The 20,150-nt window shown below is 38.8% G+C and overlaps 1 protein-coding gene and 1 long non-coding RNA gene across 7 annotated transcripts in view; one reads left to right on the top strand and one right to left on the bottom strand.

The window, feature by feature from the left end:
• Nucleotides 1–20,150, top strand: part of RABGAP1L (RAB GTPase activating protein 1 like) — a 718,780-nt gene that overhangs the window by 548,770 nt on the left and 149,860 nt on the right. The window lies entirely within an intron of this gene.
• Nucleotides 219–19,561, bottom strand: LOC116560307. The gene is made up of 3 exons (XR_004272900.1): nucleotides 19,547–19,561; nucleotides 848–852; nucleotides 219–308 (listed from the first exon to the last, which is right to left on the bottom strand). It is a non-coding gene; the product is annotated as an uncharacterized LOC116560307 (long non-coding RNA).

Below are 20,150 nucleotides of genomic sequence, written 5' to 3'. Positions count from 1 at the left end.
ATAAACATAAATTGTTTTCCTAAACAGAGATTCTGGTCTTAGGGACTTTACATTCTTGCAGAAGGAAACAGACAATAAGCAACATAATAAATTCTTTATTTAATATGTTAGAAGGCGATAAACAGCTAGGGAAAAAAGAAAAAGTAGGGGAAGATAAAGGGAGATTGGATTGGTGGGGGAGCAAAGGTTAGGGTTATTATTAAGATAGTCAGTGTCCACCCCACTGAGTCCGTGAAGGAGATGAGAGATTAGTTGTGGAGATGTCCCGGGAAAAAGCTTTCTAGGCAGCGGTAATAGCCAGTTGAGGCCTGGGTAGGTTTGAGGAACAGGAAGAAGGCCAGTGCAGCTGGAGCGAAGTGAATGAAATGGGAGTAGCAGGAATGCTTACAAAGAGCCAGAAAACGTAGGCTCTTGTAAGCATTTAGGCTTTACTTTGAGTGAAACAGGGAGCTCTTGCTGGGTTTTTAGTGGAACAGTGATATGATCTGTCTGAGGTTTTTAGAGGATCACGACTATTTTGTTGAAAACAACCATAGGAAGGTAAAAGAAGTAGGGACATCAGACGAGAGATTTTGGAGTAATCCTCTTCAGAGATGGTGATAGACTGAACCAGGTGACAGCAGTAGAGAAAGAGATGGAGATAGAGTAGAGATGGAGCTGGCTGGAACCTGGGTATATTTTGAAAGAGAACCAATAAGATTTCATGATATATTAAATGTGAGTGTGAGAAGAAAGAGTGAAAATGATTGCACAGATTTTGAACTGAGCAGCTAGGAGATAAGAGTTGCCATCAGCTTATTAAGCATGTTACTTAAAAGGTACTTTGACATGGACTTCTTTTAGGCACCACAGCTACTGTGACATTTTTGTGTATAACACAATTGTTTCGTATTTTAACCTGTTTTAAAGCAAATTATAAATGTTAAAAAGTACAGTTCAACTTTGAAAGTAAGTAACTGGGCAGAAAAAGATTATTTTGTCTTTCAAGTGAGCATTATATTCTAAGAGATCATTTTCCAAAGCTATCATAAGAAAGATGGACTTCTGAAGTTTTCATTCTGAAATGCAAACTCTTTAAAGCCTTCACGACTGATTGTTTTATTTGGCCAAAGTCTAAGCCACATTTATTTGTAACTTTGAAAGTATATTCTAGTGGGCATGGTGCCTTTCACTGACTTTTGTGGGTGGTAATTTTGAAAGGTGGGCTTCAGCCAATTGATTGTTCTGGAGATGCCAAGGGAAGTATTGTAAATTGGGTCAATGCTGTAGGAATCCTTTAAGATAAAATATTAAATGTGTAGGGAAAAATTTTTTTCTCCAGTATAATTTATGAAGTCACTGGAGGTGGCTAGTTGTCAGTCCAGAAACATGGGATCTGAGAGCTGGAGAAACATAAAGTGTTAGAAAACAAGTTCAAAATATAATCCAAATGGGCTGTTCCTGGAAGAGAAGTGCTGGGTACAACTGGAATAAATTTTTTGGACATGAATAGGTAAATATGAATATTCTTAAAGCTTTTAATAAGGTTTCAATAATTAAAAAGAATTTTTTTTTGCTTACCTAATCATGTAGTCCTCAATAACCAGGTTAAAATTTTTAATAATAATTTTTAAAGTTTTAAAAGTTTCTTGTGGGGTTTTCTTTGCATTATCGAGGGAGAGTACCTTTTTCTTAGATATTTAAGACAGCATCTACAGGACACCCTTTCATTTATAACATATAATTGTAGAGTGAATGATTGTGAGGCGGATGTGAGATGAAACTGAAAGAAGGAAGACATAAGTAGTCCAGTATTGGGATGGGCTTGTGCTTGGACTAGAATGTAGGTCTCCAACCCAAAGTTCTAAAATTGTTTTTAAACAAGACCTACATTTTGCTTGCTTTTATGTCAAAACCATGACTATACATACATGCTTCTATACATACATAACTGAAGAGATACTTACCCTTACACTGGAGCACTCTGATGTTTTTTTGTTCTGTTGTATTGTGTGTTTTGTGTTTTTTTTTTTTTGAGATGGAATCTCACTCTGTCGTCCAGGCCAGAGTACGGTGGTACAATCTCTGCTCGCTGCAATCTCCCAGGTTCAAGCAATTCTCCTGCCTCAGCCTCCCAAGTAGCTGGGACTACAGGCATGCGCCACCATGCCAGGCTAATTTTTGTATTTGTAGTAGAGACAGGGTTTCACCATGTTGGCAAGGCTGATCTCAAACTCCTAACCTCAAGTGATGTGCCTGCCTCAGACTCCCAAAGTGTTGAGATTACAGGCGCAAGCCACCATTACCCAGCCTATTGTATTGTGTTCTGTTATTCTATTTTAAACCTCTCCCTGCATCCTAAGAAAATCCCCAAATGGAAAGGCTCATCACAACCCACTAAATCGATTTTACAGTAGCTTGTAGTTCTGAAAAAACACTAAGACCTATCCCACTGTTCCTACTGCCTCCCCATTCCCCATTCTGATCTACCATAACCCACGAGAGGCTGTGGATGATGAGGTTTTACAATAAACAATGGAAGTGCATGTGTGGGTAGGGATGTGAGTCATCATGCCATTATTATAGTGGCTTGTGCTGGCAGTTGGAAATTTTAGGAGACGATGGACTTATACTGAGGCTTATGTGTTAGACAAAGCATTCATGGACAAAGGTGACTGCAGGCATGGAGTAGGCAAGAAAGTTTAATTCCTTATCCATAGACTGTTTAAGATTAAAGAGAGAATTTCTGCCAAAAGTGATCAAATTTTTAACATTTTAAAGTTATTTTCAAAGTTGGTGTTCTATATAGTTGTATCTTTTTTGAATGGATATGTTTCCATTTAGTTACCCCCCAAAATAATCACTTTCCTTTAATTTTAAGGAACTGTGACCAGTATTTCAGTTTTTAAAATGAAAACTGTTTTTAAAATAGATGCAACAGTTGCAGGCAAAAAATAACTTGTTAGCTCTGTATGTGGTTTATTTCTGTGAGTGTACCAACAAGATTTGTTAATAAAACACATTGGATTGGATAAATAATTTTATTTTTCTAAAACTTATTATGACATTAAATATGAGGAACATTTTCAATAGCTTCTAAACTGGTAATTTAACTAATGAGATTCTAAATTATTCTAACACCCTCCTGTTCCTATGGTTTCAACTAGGCTAAAATCAGAAAACATGTTGACCCATCAGGCTTTACTTTGAATAGTCATTTGGTTGCTTTTAATATTGAAATCAAGACCTAAGTAAAAGATGCTTAAAGTGCCTAGTATGAATATTCTGTACTTTCCCAAGGAGTCAGTTTTTATTGAATATCATAATTTGATTTTTGTCTTATAGTTAAAAATTCTGCCATTGCAAAGCTTCTTAAATTTGGATTTTGGCCTCAGAGACTCTAAATTGCCAGAAATTTGAATTTTTTTGTATGAACATATGAACATTTTGTTTTTCTTGGTAACATAATAGATAGCTTTTTTTTTCTTGAGACAGAGTTTCACTCTTGTTGCCCAGGCTGGAGTGCAATGGTGTGATCTTGGCTTACCGCAACCTCTGCCTCCCGGGTTCAAGCAATTCTTCTGCCTCAGCCTCCCAAGTAGCTGGGGTTACAGGCATCCGCCACCATGACCAGCTAAGTTTGTATTTTTAGTAGAGACAGGGGGTTTCTCCATGTTGGTCAGCCTAGTCTTGAACTTCCAACCTCAGGTGATCTGCCCGCCTCGGCCTCCCAAAGTAGTGGGATTACAGGTGTGAGTCACCACATCTGACCTCATAATATATACCTTTAATTGAATTCTTAAAGGGAATTCAGTTACTCAAAAAAAGTTAGCTTCTGTACTGTAGGACAACCTTAAAGCTGTTAAGCAAATTGATATTTCTGTAGACTGTTAGAAGACATAAATGGGATACCTATATATATGTTAAGTGCATGTATACATAATCTTCATAATTCTTGATCTGATTACCTGTTTTTCTACATATTTTAATTCAATATCATTTTTATTGTATCAGGTTAAATTGATGAAATGACCGTTTCTATTGGTCAAAAACTGTCAGGTATTTGACGGTTGTTTATGAGTCAATATTTTATGCCTCCTTAAAGTTCAAATAGGTGTGTAGCTTAGCTCCATGGCCATGCAGACTTTTCCTGAGAATTATTCTCCAAAGGTTAAGAAAAAAGTTTTTTTTTTAAGTTGGCTTTTATTTGGAATAATGTTCCAAGTGCCATACTTACAATGGACTTCAGTAGTAGCAAAGTTCAGAAGCACATCATCCCAAATTTTCTGTTGGTAGAGCTATTTAATAGAGCATTTAAAAATACGTTAGTTTATTTCACTTGTATTTTATTAGTAAAGTAATTTGAGCAAAATTAAAATGCAAAATCTAACATTAACCTAAATGAAGAGAATTAGGAAAGAAAAGTTATTTATTAAGTGCCTGTTATGTTCCAGGAACTATGCCAAGAGGACTTTTCAGAGGAAGTAAGAGTTAAAATGAAATTTGAAAGACTATTAGGAGTTAAGAAGTGTAGCAAGAGAGGGAGAGAAGGATGTTTCATGCAGAAAATATGCAGAAGCCCATAGGTAAGAAAATATGGAATTGCCCAAGACCTGACTGCAGGTCATGACTGGAGAGTAGGATGCAAGGAGGGGGCGGGAGTGAGGGGAGTAGACAGAGAAAAGACTAGAGAGGTCGAGGAGCCAGATAGCTTGTGCAGAGCCTTGTGAACCATGGCAAGCATTTTGGATTTTATCCTGAGGGTAGTGATAAGCACTGAAGGATTTAAAATAGGAGACATAAATTATCAGATTATTGTTAGGAAGGTCATTCTGGTTGCTTTATGGGAATGGATTGAAAGGGTTAAGATTCTGTATTGGTGACAGACCATTTCAGGAGCTGTTTTGGTCATCTAGGTGAGAAGAGACCAGAGTTTTCGTAATTGGCTAAAGAAATTATAGATGAATTCCAGAGACATTCAAGACATAAAATTAACAGATTTTAGTGATTAAATGTGAGCATTAAGGCAGAGAATCCAAGCACTGTGGAGGCCAAGGTGGGCGGATTGCCTGAGGTCGGGAGTTCAAGACCACCAGCCTGACCAACATAGTGAAACCCCATCTTTAAAAGAAAAAAGAGAAAAAAGAGAGCCAGTGATGGCACTTAGGATTCTTACTGAAGCAACTTGGTAGAAATCACACTGAGAAAGGAAACAAATAAGGGAACAAATTATTATAAGCACTAAAGATAATGAGTTAAGTTTTGAGTATGTTAAGTTTGCAGTACATATCCACAACTCATGCCCAAGTAGATATAAATATCTAATGGGCAGGTGGATACTGAAGTGAGATCTGAGCTAAAAGTCAGCATTTGGGAGTCATCAGCGTCAAAAACATGGGAGTGGGTGAATTCTCATAGAGGAGTATATACAATGAGCAAAGAGAAGGGTGGAGGTTAGGTGCATTCACATGTAAAATACAGACAGGAGAATAGAGGCTGGTGAAACTAAGACGGCAGGAAGAAACCCAGAAGAGTATGAATGTGAACACTAAGGGAAAAGGTGTTTGTTTTCATAAAGGAAGGAGTTGACAAGTGTCAGTGGTACCTAAAGGTCATGTACAAGGTACTGAGAAGTGAAAAGTGGCCATTGTGCAATATATAATGGTCCTTGATGGTCTTAATGAGAGTGGTTTCAGTGGAGTTATGACAAATAAAAGCCAATGATTCAAGGAATAAATAGCAGGTGAGTAAATGGAGAGGCCAGGCGCGGTGGATCATGCCTGTAATCCCAGCACTTTGGGAGGCCGAGGCGGGTGGATCACGAGGTCAAGAGATCAAACCATCCTGGCCAACATGATGAAACCCCCCCTCTACTAAAAAATTCAAAAATTAGCTGGGCTTGGTGGTACGTGCCTGTAGTCCCAGCTACTTGGAAGGCGGAGGCAGGAGAATTGCTTGAACCCAGGAGGCGGAGGTTGCAGTGAGTCGAGATCGCACCACTGCACTCTAGTCTGGCGCCTGGTGACAGGGCAAGAGTCTGTCTCAAAAAAAAAAAAAACACATAAAAAAACAGAATCCCGACCTGGCATCTTCTCACACATCAAAATTGTCTTCCTACGCCATGCTAGAGAGGTAGCTACAACTGAGAAGATGTTGCTTATTACCTACTTGCCTCAGAAAATTCTAAGCTCTGCTCCAGCTCAGTTACCTATATATTATGCTGGACTATTTTCTACTCACCCAAGGTTGCAAATGCCATTTGATCTTACCCCTCACAAATCATGTTTTTAATGACAGTAGTGGATTCCTTTATCTAGAATTTAATTTTTTTTCTTCTAAGATCTCCATATTCGTAACTGGATTTGAATGTTTTTGAAAATAACTTTCACAGTAGAGCAAAACTGTAAAGAACAGTTGCATTAAAAGCAATTTACCTCTAATTTCTTCATGCTGTTTGCTGTTTATTACTGGCTATTGTTGCTGTATGTGAACAAGAATGTACTTTCTGAAATAGAGGCTTTCTTTGAATTAGCATTGAAGTCCTTAGAAGCTTTTGTCAACTTCATGGATCTAGAATGTGTGCTTTTATGTACACCATTGAAAAGATTCACTTTTGATGAAACCACATCTTGTATTTCTTTCCTGTAAAGACCTCTATATGTTGACAACCATAGTTGAGTTGTTAGGTTTAAAGTGTGTCATAATCTTCTGCTGGAGAAATGTTATCATGTTATAGGGTACAGAGATGTGATAATTAACAAATGGATAATGAAGTGGTTTCTATATCAAAGCATTTGCCACTGTTTGAGACTTCTATGAACACTCTTAGTCCTCAGTGCACCTTAGATTGGGGTGTTGCTTTGTTTTATTCCCAGTGAGCAGGGAACGTGTTAATGTTGGACCTGCTCTGAAACAGTTGATGACAGGCAGAGGAAACAGATCAGAGCTCCAGATGCTTAGATATCAGGCACCTTCCACATTTGAAAAAACTCAGCTTTGGTGATCCTTCCTAATCAGCTAGAAGAGTGGTTCCCAACCTTTTGGGCACCAGGGATCCGTTTCAATGAAGACAATTTTTCCGTGGTGAAGGAAGAGGGCATTAGATTCTCAAGGAGTACAGCCTAGATCCTTTGCATGTGCAGTTCACAAGAGGGTTCCGGCTCCTAAGAGAATCTAATGCTACTGCTGATCAGACAGGAGACAGAGCTCAGGGGGTAATACTTGCTCGCCTGCCAAGTACCTCCTTCTGTTTGGCCTGGTTCCTAATGATCAGTACTGGTCTACTGCCTGGGGGTTAGGGACCCCTGAGCTGGAACACATTTGTTTCCTTTATTTGCTTCTGCCATTTTATTTCTACCCTAAACTTACTTCTACTAGTCATTTTCTGGCAGTTCATTTAAAAAAAAGCTATGCATGCATTTTAAAATTAACTTGATGAGTAAACTAATGGATGTAAAAATTGATTTATATTTGGGCAACTTTTTTATTAGAAAAAGAAATAGTAAACTATAAGAATAGAGCATTATGCCTTTATAGACGTTCCAAAATTGGAACTATGTGCATTTCACACATAGTTAACAACAAAAAAGTACATCAGAATTGCTATCTCGCCTAGTAGTTTCTTTTTCTTCAAAAACTTTTAAGTATTCTTTTTTCCCTGCACCTAATTCACACCCAGCAGTCTTCTAATGGATCAAAACCTAATGGTTATGCTCTTAAATAGGAGTTACCATATTTTGTTTACCTTTCTCAAGTGATTTGCCAATTACTTTTTATCCATTAGTTGTGATTTATATTTATTAGAGTTGGCCAATAACGTTAGAACTTGTCTTCACTGTTGGGAACATTAGTAATCAGTAATTTTCCCACAACCATTTACTGTGATTTCACATTTCTTTGAATTATTTTCTTTATTATCATTGAATTCACATGAAAATTATATTTAAAGTGTGCTTCATGGTTTATGTTTGGGGATCTGATTTACAGAAGAAAATAAGACATTCTTCTGTGTCCTTGTTGCTTCTCCCTGGAAATAATTTAATTTCATTCTTTTAGGCAGCAATAAAAATAAATGAAGAGAGTTTGGTTAATGGGTACACAAACATACAGTCTGATAGAAGGAATAAGTTCTAGTATTCAATAGCACATCAGGGTGACTACAGTTAACAATAATTTATTGTGTACTTCAAAATAGAAGATTCAAAATGTTCCCAACACAAAGAATTGATACATGTTTGAGGTAGCTGATATCCTAAGTACTCTGATGTAATCATTACACATTGCATTTGTGAAGCAAAATATCATATGTACCCCATCAATATGTACAATTATTATATATCAGTAAAAAATAAATTAGAAATTGACTGGGCGTGTGGCTCATGCCTGTAATCCCAATACTTTGGGAGGCCAAGGCAGGCGGATCACTTGAGGTCAGGAGTTTGAAGCCAGCCTGACCAACATGGTGAAACCCTGTCTCTACTAAAAATACAAAAAATTAGGCCAGACTCAGTGGCTTGTGCCTGTAATCCCAGTACTTTGGGAGGCCAGGCGGGCAGATCACATGAGGTCAGGAGTTCGAGACCAGCCTGGACAACATGGCAAAACCCTGTGTCTACTAAAAATATAAAAATTAGCCGGACATGATGGTGCATGCCTGTAATCCCAGCTACTCAGGAGTCTGAGGCAGGAGAATCGGTTCAACCCAGGGGTTGGAGGTTGCAATGGGCCAAATCACAGCACTTCACTCCAGCCAGGCAACAAGAATAAAACTCCGTCTCAAAAACGAAAACAAAAACATAAAAATTAGCTGGGTGTGGTGGCACTTGGGAGGGTACTTGGGAGGCTGAGGCAGGAGAGTCACTTGAACCCAAGGGGGGAGGTTGCATGAGCTGAAATCGCCTCACTGCACTCCAGCCTGGGTAACAGAGTGAGACTCTGTCTCTAAATAAATAAATACATAAATTTAAATGTCCTAGGTGTTTCAAATAGGTTACATTTGGAAGGTTGGGCCATTGGATCCTGAGCGTCTAGTATTCTAAACACTTAAAGGACAACTGTTTCAGATACCGATGCCTCTACTCTGGGGAATATAAAATATAATTACATTAGGTTTATTGAGTTATTCATATTTTTGTTTCTCTAACTCAGATCCATTTATCTTGCAAATAACTAAATTTAATTAATATTCTAGGTAAACTACTTATTTTACTCTTGGGCCTTTTTCTCTCCTCCTCTCTGCTACTGTTCATTAAAAAAAAAAAAAAAAAAATTTAAATGGTGGAAGCTACATGTAAATGACCATAGCAACCAAAAAGAAGTGAAAAATTTCAAGTGTTGTTCACATATCTCCAACTGCTGTTTCTCAAGCCTTCTGAAGTTCTACTTAAAGACAAACAAACTACTAAGGAGGAATTACATTCCTTGCTGTAAGGTAATAGGTATGATTAAAAGGGCAGTCTTTTCTCATTGCCAAACCCTCTGGTTGGGATTTTGTTACTTCAGCCTGTGAGAGGAGAAAGCTATTTCTTGTTTGTTTTGTTTTGTGTTTGTTTTGAGACAAAATTGTGTTCTTGTTGCCCAAGCTGGAGTGCAACGGTGCCACCTTGGCTTACTGCAGCCTCCACCTCCTGGGTTCAAGCGGTTCTTTTGCCTCAGCCTCCTAGTTAGCTGGGATTACAGGCATGTACCACCATGCCCAGCTAATTTTGTATTTTTAGTAGAGACAGGGTTTCTCCATGTTGGTCAGGCTGGTCTCGAACTCCTGACCTCAAGTGATCCGCCCTCCTTGGCCTCCCAAAGTGCTGGGATTACAGGTGTGAGCCGCTGCAACTGGCCCTGAGAGCTATTTCTTTTATCCAGAGCATCTAGTCTTTTGCCTTTTTTCTCAGGCTGAGGCACTTCCTACCTAAATCATTACTGTATACGTCGTTAATATTTTAAATACTCATTATTGGTTTTGCTTTTTTGATTTTTATAACATGAGGGAATCTTGGAGTACAAATAATATAAAGAGGTGTTAAAACATAGTGATCCAATAGTAGTTTAGGTTAGGAGAAGTGTCACATACACATGGTGGCACAGGTTCAACAGATTTATCAATGTGATGGCCTTTCTAGGCACTGCCTTATTCCCTGTTATCCCTAACCCATAGTGTCTGTACTTCCTACTAACTCTTGCTACTTTAATCCTGAAAAGTTTTAGCTGAAGTTTCTTACCAAGTTGGTTCCTGAAGAGGCCATGCTTTCGTTTCTGTTTATTTTGTCTGCTGTTTCACATCTGTATTCATTTTCTAGGGCTGCCGTAACAAAATAATTACACACCGGAAGGAATTTTTGCTCAACTTTTATTTTAAAATCGAGGGTATAGCCAAGCATGGTGGCTCATACCTGTAATCCCAGCACTTTGGGAGGCCAAGGTGGGTGGATCACTTGAGACTAGGAGTTTGAGACCACCGTGGCTAAAATAGCAAAACCCTATCTTTACTAAAAATACGTAATTAACTGGGTGTGGTGGCACATACCTGTAATCCCAACTATTTGGGAGGCTGAGGCGGGAGAATCACTTGAACCTGGGAGGCAGCCCAGAAATTTACTTTCTCACAGTTCTGAAGGTTAAAAATCTAATATCAAGATGTTGGCAGGGTTGGTTTCTCCTGAGTCCTCTCTTTTTGGCTTCCACGGTCACCTTCTCATTGTATTTTCACATGATTATTCCTCTATCTGTATTATTTGTGTCCTAATCTCTCTTTCTTTTTTAAGAGATGGGGTCTCACTGTGTTGCCCAGGGTGGAGTGCCGTGGCTAGTCACAGGTATGATCATTGAGCATGGCAGTCTTGAACTCCTGAGCTCAAACGACCTGAGTAGCAAGGACTATAGACATGTACCACTGTGCTTGGCTCTAATCTCTTTTTAGAAGGACACCAGTCCTATTGGATTAAGGCCCATTCTAAGGATCCATTTTAACTTAATTGTCTCTTTAAAGAAAGGCTTTATCTCCAAATAGAGATACTGGAGGTACTAGGAGTTAGGATTTCAACATATTAATTTGGGGGGCACACAGTTCAGCCCATAACAGTGTTGTTCTCATAGTAACTGAGTGCACATTTCTTCTCAATTTCTCTGAAAACATTCTCTTCTGAATGTGAATCTTGCTTGGCAGCTCTGAGCTATACCTCCAGTATCTTATAACACATGACAGTTTCCTATTTTTGTCAGCATACCCAACATCGCCCATTTTCTCCTAAACTCTCAGATGATCTAGAAGATCCCATTTTTTTCTTTTTCTTTTTTGCACTTGAAGTGACTTCAGAAAAAGATCCTATTTTTTTTACAGCTCCACCCTCCACTTCTATCAGCCCACTTGGTTGGCAAGGAATTTTCTCTGGCATGCATGTTAGCTTGTTAGAAGTTCAGACTTACCTTATATACCCTGTTCTAGTGTGGTCTTGTTGCATTTAACTTTCTTATAATCTTGCCTTTATATTGTATCCTATCTTACGGAAACCACAACCTCCCTCTTTCTCTCTTTTCCTAAAAGAGAGGCAGTGAATTGCAATGCAAGTAAATAAGTTGTATCTTTTCACAATGTCCAATGGTAGAAGAAAGTCTATACTGTATTATAACAGAGTATTTTAAGCAACAACATGTATTGAATACTGTATAGGACACAGGGACTTTGTTTACTTTCTAGAATTATTTACATAAAAACTTTTATCCTTAAATTTTGACCAAATTTTAGGATGCCATTGTTTAAAAAGCCAGATGGCAGACATTGCTTCTGAGAAGGAAACATTTTGAAGACTGTCTGACATAGTAGGATCTTCTTAGAGCCATCAGAATTTGTAGTTTCAAGTTCCTGACATTGCTTGTCTGGACTGCTATCATTGTCTCATAACTGGTCTCTCTGGCTTTAGTTTCTGTTCCCTCTAGTTTCCTCCACATACTACCATTTGAGTTGCCTGTCTAGAAAACCAGCCACATTTTAACACTCCTCAGAGAACACTGCAGCTCCCTGCTACCTGCAAGACAATCCCACACACCTCAGGTTGGCACACTTCCCTTTCACTCATGCCAATCTGCCATGGCCTTGTCACATCCTGTTTCTTCTGCCTAGGTTGCTTTCCGTCTGTGGAGTGCCTGGAGAAGGCAGAGGCTTTGGAGGTGGACAAGTCTAGGTTTGAACCCTGGCTCCAGTTCTTACTGACTGAGTGATTCTGAGAAAGTTACTTAATCTCCTTGAGTATGAGTTTCCTCATCACGAAACAAAGCTAATACCTACTGCACAGAGATGCTGTAAGAATTAATTAAATTAAACATACATGTGAAGCATTGGCTAAATTAATTCCTTTTTGTAACCATGCAGTCAAGCAAACTCCTATTTACCTTTTAGGACCCAGGTCAAACATCACCCACTCTGGGAACCTAGGCTGTTATTCATTCTGACTCTGGCTATTTCTACACCAGAGCACCACTGTTGGCGTTAAGAATGTGGTTTTTTGAAGCTGTGGAGTTTAAATTTAGGCTTTCCCACTTAATAGCTGTTTGATCTCTGGCAAGTTACTTATATTAATTGTACCTCAGTTATCTCTTCTATAAAATGGAGATAATATTTTCTATGAAATAGGATTGCTATCAAGATTACAAATAGGATAGTATAAATAAGAAATGTAGCACAATGCAGTCTATAATTAGTGTACAACCAAGCTAGTCGCTATTACTCCAGTTTCTCTCATTGTGAAGTCCTCAAGCCTGTGACTCTTCCTTGCCCCCCTCCCTGATGCCTGATCAACACCCAGCATAGTAGATGAATCAAAGAAGCCCATCTACTATTTATTTATATTTATTGAGGTGACAAAATCTTATAAAAGATGAAGAATATTGGGCTTTGCATTTTCCCTGAAAATATTTCTGGTAATAAACCGGAAAATCCTCAAGTGTTACACTAGTGGTATTCCAGGTTTATTCCTATAGAAAAATGAAATAAAAAGTGAAATCTGTCTGAATTTTGCTTTTTATTTTTTTTGAGACAGAGTTTCACTCTTGTTGCCCAGGCTAGAGTACAATGGCGTGATCTCAGCTCGCCACAACCTCCACCTCTCAGGTTCAAGCGATCCTCCTGCCTCAGCCTCCCAATTAGCTGGGATTACAGGCTAAAATTATCCCAGAATTCACACTGTTGGGCTAAAGTGACTACTGCTGAGATGAACTAAAACAAGAACAGATTAACCGGGTCCCATCAAAGAGTCTGTCTATAGCAAAACACTGAATAGTTAGGTTGGTATTATATGGAAAGCTTCCATTTGGTTCTCTCATATTTTCAATTGGTCAATGTCAGAGAAAGAATTTCCAGTTGTCCTTTCTTTAAAACAAGGTGGACTCATCCTCAGGAAAAAATGGGCAAGATTTATCCTGAAAAACCTATTGTAATATTCAACCTTAATTTCCTATTTAAATTGGAATATGTGAATTTAAAGGTCAGCTGCTACTCTATCTTGGCTAAGAATATAGGTATTTTGGGAGATTCAGATTACTCTCTTAGTCTTTGATTGCAGTATTCTCATGTGCTGTTTTCTTAAGAAAGTGTTCGTGTTCATTTTGGCAAATGTATTCCCCTCCCTCATTGATTTATGTTGTCTAAACCATTCTTTTTAGAGTCAGCATTGTTCGATAGATTATACACAGCACAACCGAAAGATATCAAGTCTTGTCAAAATAAAATAAAATAAACAAAATTGAAAATTTCTTCAGATATTCTATACATTATTAATAACCATGAGATAGACATCTTAAAAATGTTTAAGCCTCCTCTGAACTCTGGAAACTCACTTTTCTGATGTATGATACAATCAGTATCATAGGTTAGATGCTCCTTGTAATCAGAGTATCTCTACTCAGATTTTATTACCTTTCTATGGATAATATATTTAGACTCATCTTAACGTAAATTTTTCATGGAGGTTCATGGGTAGATGGTCACAAGGTGACTAAAAAAGAACTAGCTTTATATCTAGATAAAAGGGTACAACTTGGTTCCTTATAAAATAATTAGACCTGCCGGGCGCGGTGGCTCAAGCCTGTAATCCCAGCACTGTGGGAGGCCGAGGCGGGTGGATCACGAGGTCAAGAGATCGAGACCATCCTGGTCAAAATGGTGAAACCCCGTCTCTACTAAAAAAAATACAAAAAATTAGCTGGGCATGGTGGCACGTGCCTATAATCCCAGCTACTCAGGAGGCTGAGGCAGGAGAATTGCCTGAACCCAGGAGGCGGAGGTTGCGGTGAGCCGAGATCGCGCCATTGCACTCCAGCCTGGGTAACAAGAGCGAAACTCCGTCTCAAAAAAAAAAAAATAAAAATAATTAGACCTATATAGTCAGTGAAATATCACAAGATCCAAATTCTAGAGACTTGACTTTAGATTGACTAGGACCTAGGGCAGGAGAGTGGAGTTGGGAGTAAGAACAAGTGGGGAGATTATGTAATTTATTCTCAATATTTGGAGGAAAATGCAGTGGAAAAAAGAAAGAATACAAAAGAAAATTTGAAAGATCTGCTATTTTGTCTTTTGAAAAATAAGATCCACACCAGGCGCGGTGGCTCACGCCTATAATTCTAGCACTTTGGGAGACCAAGGTGGATGGATCACCTGAAGCCAGGAGTTCAAGACCAGCCTGGCCATCATGGTGAAACCCCCTGTCTACTAAAATACAAAAATTAGCTGGGCGTGTTGGTGTGCGCCTGTAATCCCAGCTACTCAGGAGGCTGAGGCAGGAGAATCGCTTGAACCCAGGAGGCCAAGGTTGTAGTGAGCTTATATTGCACCACTGCACTCCAGCCTGGGTGACAGAGCGAGACTCCATTTCAAAAAAGGAAAAAACAAAAAGAAGATCCATGAGTAGAGTACTGCATTTGTCAGGAAAACTACTACACTAGACAAAACTTGCCTTTAATGCCCAGAGATACCTGCTGCTGTCAAAAGGTGCACAACTTAATTTTGTCTCTTTCGCTGATGTTCCCCACTATTCTGGATGAACTGAGCCCACAAACAGATCCGAAGACATCCTTCCCCACACAGAGTTGGTGATGGATCTTAGGAACCAAGTGCTATGAGCATGTGGCAAAAGGAGATCACAGGCAGACCCCACTTAGGCTCCCTCCAGCAGCCCCTTCTCCCCCAACCTTTATGTCAGTTACATCTGTGTGCTGACAGTGGGCACCCCCACAGCCACTACCGGCTGCCTTCCTCCTGGATGTCTCTGTGTGTTCGTGACTCTTGCTGGCACATCTGCAACCCCAGATTCCTCTCTCTAGCTTGCCACTCCTACATATTTTTCCCTTTTGATTCTACACCATTTGCCGTTTTTGTCTGAAAGCAGTGTTTTGGTTAACAATAACTTTGTAATGATAGCAACCACCATAGCAATTATATCCTGCTTCCTTGTATGCCTGGCATGTTTATCATTTAATCATCACAACAACATGAAGTAAATACTCTTATTGAACCGGTTTTATAGATCAGAAAACAGGCCTAGAATGGGTACGTCCCTAATGAAGGCTACTAGGCTAATAAATAACAAAGGCAAATTTTGAATCCAGGCAGTACGGTTCCAGAGTCTTTGCTTTACTACCTCTCTTTTACTCACTCTTTTTGTACTAATCTTACACTTTGCTGCATAGTTTTTGAAGGCAGTCAGAATTTAAAAGTTGTTTATTATTGCCGGTATTTATCAGTCACAGAATGAATTTATTTTTATTTTTTGAGACAGGGTGTCACTCTGTCAACAAGGCTGGAGTGCAGTGGTGTGATCACAGATCACTGCAGCCTCAACCTCCTGGGTTCAAGAGATCCTCCCTCCCTGATCACAGCTACTGGAGTAGCTGGGTCTGCAGGCGCGTGCCACCACAACCAGCTAATTTGTGTGTGTGTGTGTGTGTGTGTGTGTGTGTGTGTGTGTGTGTGTGTGTATGGGACTACAGGCTCGTGCCACCACCACAACCAGCTAATTTGTGTATGTGTGTATATATAGTCAAGACAGGGTTTTGTCATGTTGCCCAGGCTGTTCTCACTCCTGGGCTCAAGTGAGCCACCTGCCTCAGCCTCCCAAAGTGCTAGCATTACAGGCATGAGCCATCGTGCCCAGCCCGGTCACAGAGTTTAAAACTACTCTAATGCAGTATGATCCTTTACATTGCATCCACTCATTCTTTTACTTAGTCTTTACCACTTGTGTACCCAAGTAGGTCTTAGTACTGCAGTAGGCATTCCATTCAGTAATGATCACGACAGAAAATATTCCTATCCTCCTGAAGCCTGCAGGGTAATGAAAGGGACAAGGTAACACAAAAATAATATATAATCCCAGCTTGTGATAAATGTTACAAAAGAAGACAGAAAGTTGTTGTAAGACAGAAAATAATAGGAAGCTAACTTAGATTGAGGAATGACGATCAGGGAGAACTTTTCTGAGGGAGTAACATTTGAAGTTAAGGCTCTAACAGACTAATAGGAACTAACCAGCTGAAGAGGAATAGTTAGGTATGCTTTTAAAGGAACTTTTATTTCTGGAAAAATAGTAGATTAGATGTCAATATAAGTTCTGCATAAAATAATTAAAATTTTTTAATGTGGGGCTTAGTAGTAATATAAGGAAAAATTTTTGGAAGCCAGAAATTATGAGAAAGCCTGAATCCTGATATGGAAGTGTAAATTCTAAAACTGTGTTTTTTTCTCTGGCCATTTGCCAATCCCTGGTGGCCAAAACTGTGGGCTTTCATAGACCTCATGCAGGAGACAAAAGGCAAAGCCAGGACCCTAAAAGACTTCTCGGTCAATAGGTAAACTAGGAGAAGAAAGCCCATCCCCTTCATAAACCTGTTCTTCCCACAGACATGTGGGAAGTTGAGATAATTGCCTGTCTTGGCCTTAGTGCTTGAATGGGTGGGAGCCATATACATCAATTATATTTTTATATGCAAATACATTTCATCATAAAAAGAAAAATATAAAACTCTTTAGACAAGAAATACTATATTGTAATACTATATTGCAAGACAAGAAATACTATATTTCTTCAATAGGTGAGGAAGATATTTTCTTACCCTCTCTCTATCAATAGGTGAGAAAGGTATTTTGCCTTTTTCAGAAAAAGAAAAGGCTGATACACATAGAACAAAATAAGTGCTGGGAAATGAGGTTGGAGATGAAGCCAGGGACCAGAATCATGCAGGTCCTCAAAGGACTTGGTTAAAATTTTGAATTTTATCCTAAGTACAATGCAAATCTTTTGAAGGGTTCCTCTCTAAGGATGGAAGTAGGGAGGACACTCCAGCAGTAATCCAGGTGAGAGGGAGACCTGACTTGGATTAAAGGAAACTGGAAGAAATAAATGGATTCAAGGTACATTTTGAAAGTAAAGTGTATCTAGTCTGCTGATAAATTAGATGAAAGACTTGAGAGCAAGTAAAATATAAAGGATTATTCCTAAGCACCTGACTTGAAAAGCTGCTTGTCCAGAAGTCTTTTTCTGAGCTGAGGAAGTCAGGAAGAAATTTGGAGAGGGGAATGATCAAGAGTTCAGTTTTAGAAATACAAAGTTTGATAAGTTAAGAATGCTAATGGAGATAGTACCACTCTTTGGTATAATAGAGCTAAAGAGGTTTTAAAATATTTTTATTTAGTTGAACTCATAATTGAACAAGCCAGGATGTAACGATAATGAAAATTTACTTTTTACAGGCAATCCAATTTGTAGTAAATTTCACTGAGAGGCAAATTTTTTAAGTAGTAGAATTTCATTGTAATAAATACATCATTTATTTAAACTCACATTCCTAAGACACAAGAACTGGATGAATCTGCAGATAAAGTAAAATATTAGGAGAAAGACACTGTGGCAGAGATTGGCTAACTGTTCACCAAATCTATTTTCTTTTCTTTCTGCTGACGCAGCTGGATTGTATTTCCCAGCCTCCTCTGGCTTCTAAAATTACTTTCTTTTCTGTTTTATAAGATGATGATAAAATCTGTTCTCATAGGGATTGTGATGAACAAACCTAAAATCAGTTCTGAATTGTCAAGAGTGAAATTAAAATTCATATTTAGTCTAGGCATGTGACTGAGACTGGGCCAAGGAATAAGGATGAAAGTGATGGACATTTCTTCCTTTGGTCTGATTTTTTTTTTAAATTTCCTTATACAGCTTTCATGCTGTCTGTCCCTTGTGTCAACTGATATTGGCACCCAAAGTGACCTTGGAAGCCACATGTTGAGGGTGACAGAATCACCATCAGTTGAAATTCCTAAATTGACTGCATAGTTCAGAATCCCCATGCCTGCTTTTCTGCCATCTGAATTTTGCATGAACAAAAAAAATAAACTATTATTTTAAATCATTCAGATTTTGTAATTAAACTGCTTCAGCAGCTAGCATGCATTAAAAGATGTTAATTTTCTTTCAAGGTGGTATCAAGAACATAATTTTATTCCCATTCATATCTTTCTCTCTCTTTGTTTTCAGTATGTATTTTCTGTCATACATGACCAGGCAATTTGAGTAGATTAGGATGTTGGGAGTTTTGTACAGGGAGTGAGGGAAGTTAACATGCTTGAGGCATGAGAGAGGAGTTGAAGGATATAATTTCTTTCTGTGCTCCATTCAAGATAACCCTCTTTTTCTCTCTCCCTCTCTCTGACTCAGTAATTCATTTCAAAGATATATTCTTGGCCGGGTGCAATGGCTCACGCCTGTAATCCCAGCACTTTGGGAAGCTGAGGCAGGTAGATCACCCGAGGCCAGGAGTTTGAGACCAGCCTGGCTAACACGGTGAAACCCCACCTCTGCTAGGAATACAAAAATTAGCAGGGCATGGTGGCGGGCACCTGTAATCCTAGCTACTCAGGAGGCTAAGGCACAAGAATCACTTGAACCTGTAAGGTAGATGTGGCAGTGAGCCAAGATTGTACCACTGCACTCTAGCCTGGGTGACAGAGTGAGACTTTGTCTCAAAAAAAAAAAAAAGACGTATTCTTTTATTGCTATTTCTTTCCACCTGCTAATAGCACCCTCCTTGTAAAACTGAGACTTGACAATCTTGATCTCTCTCTTCTTGCCCAGTTTAATAATCAAGTTTATACACTGGGATACAAAATAATCATAAATCAAAGTTGAGAAATATGTTTTCTTCCTTTGTACATATGATAATAGATTTCACAGTTTCTCTTGTAGTAAACACTTTTGGAAAATATGCAAAGTGTGACATATCTCTGGTAGGACATGCTGCAGCCGGAACATGCCCTCTGTATCTTTGGCCAGTGGATTCACCATTTAGACATATGCTGACATTGTTCTTTTTAATTTACTTCTCAGACTTTTTGCATTGTTGGCTTCACGGCTCCTCCTCTTGAGGGAAGTTATGAGGTAAATTCAGTTCCATATGCTGAATACCCAGCATGATTTCTGGCAAAATGATGCTATAAGCGCTCTGTAACTCTTTGGATGAAAACCAAATGAATGCTAAATGTAGTATGGTATGTATCTGACTAATAAGAATAATGTTCCAGGCTGGGCACAGTGGCTCATGCCTGTATTCCCAGCACTTTGGGAGGCCAAGGCGGGCATATCACCTGAGATTAGGAGTTCGAGACCAGCTTGGCCAACATGGTAAAACCCCGTCTCTACAAAAAATACAAAAATTAGCTGGGTGTGGTTGTGCATGGCTATAATTCTAGCTAGTTGGGGAGCTGAGTTAGGAGAATGGCTTGAACCCAGGAGGCGGAGGTTGCAGTCAGCCAAGATCATGCCATTGCACTCCAGCCCAGGCAACAAGAGCGAAACTCTATAAAAGAAAATAAAATAATGCTCCTTATAGAATGAATTTTCTGTATTATTCACTATAAAGAATTTCTTTTTAACCACATCAGTAATATGTCCATAAGTTACAGGTCATTACCTGGAAATTGAAAATATTTTTATGAAAATCTTCTCATTATGATGTTTATTGTGTAAGGATCTCACTTAAGTTTATATCACCTTTGATGAATATATCCTTAACGTGTGTACTCTAAAAAATTACCAGATTATTTTATGATTGGTAGAGTTCATAATTTTGCAAGAACTGGGCAAATCTCACACACAGGGACAGGTGGAAGAGCATTCCCCCAGGGGAGCTTTAAA

This window comes from Sapajus apella, unplaced genomic scaffold (assembly GCF_009761245.1).
Source record: "Sapajus apella isolate SASKATOON/1434 unplaced genomic scaffold, GSC_monkey_1.0 scaffold25, whole genome shotgun sequence".
Taxonomy (NCBI): domain Eukaryota; kingdom Metazoa; phylum Chordata; class Mammalia; order Primates; family Cebidae; genus Sapajus; species Sapajus apella.
Note: the sequence above shows the minus strand (reverse complement) of the source record. Positions and strands in the feature narration are given on the sequence as shown.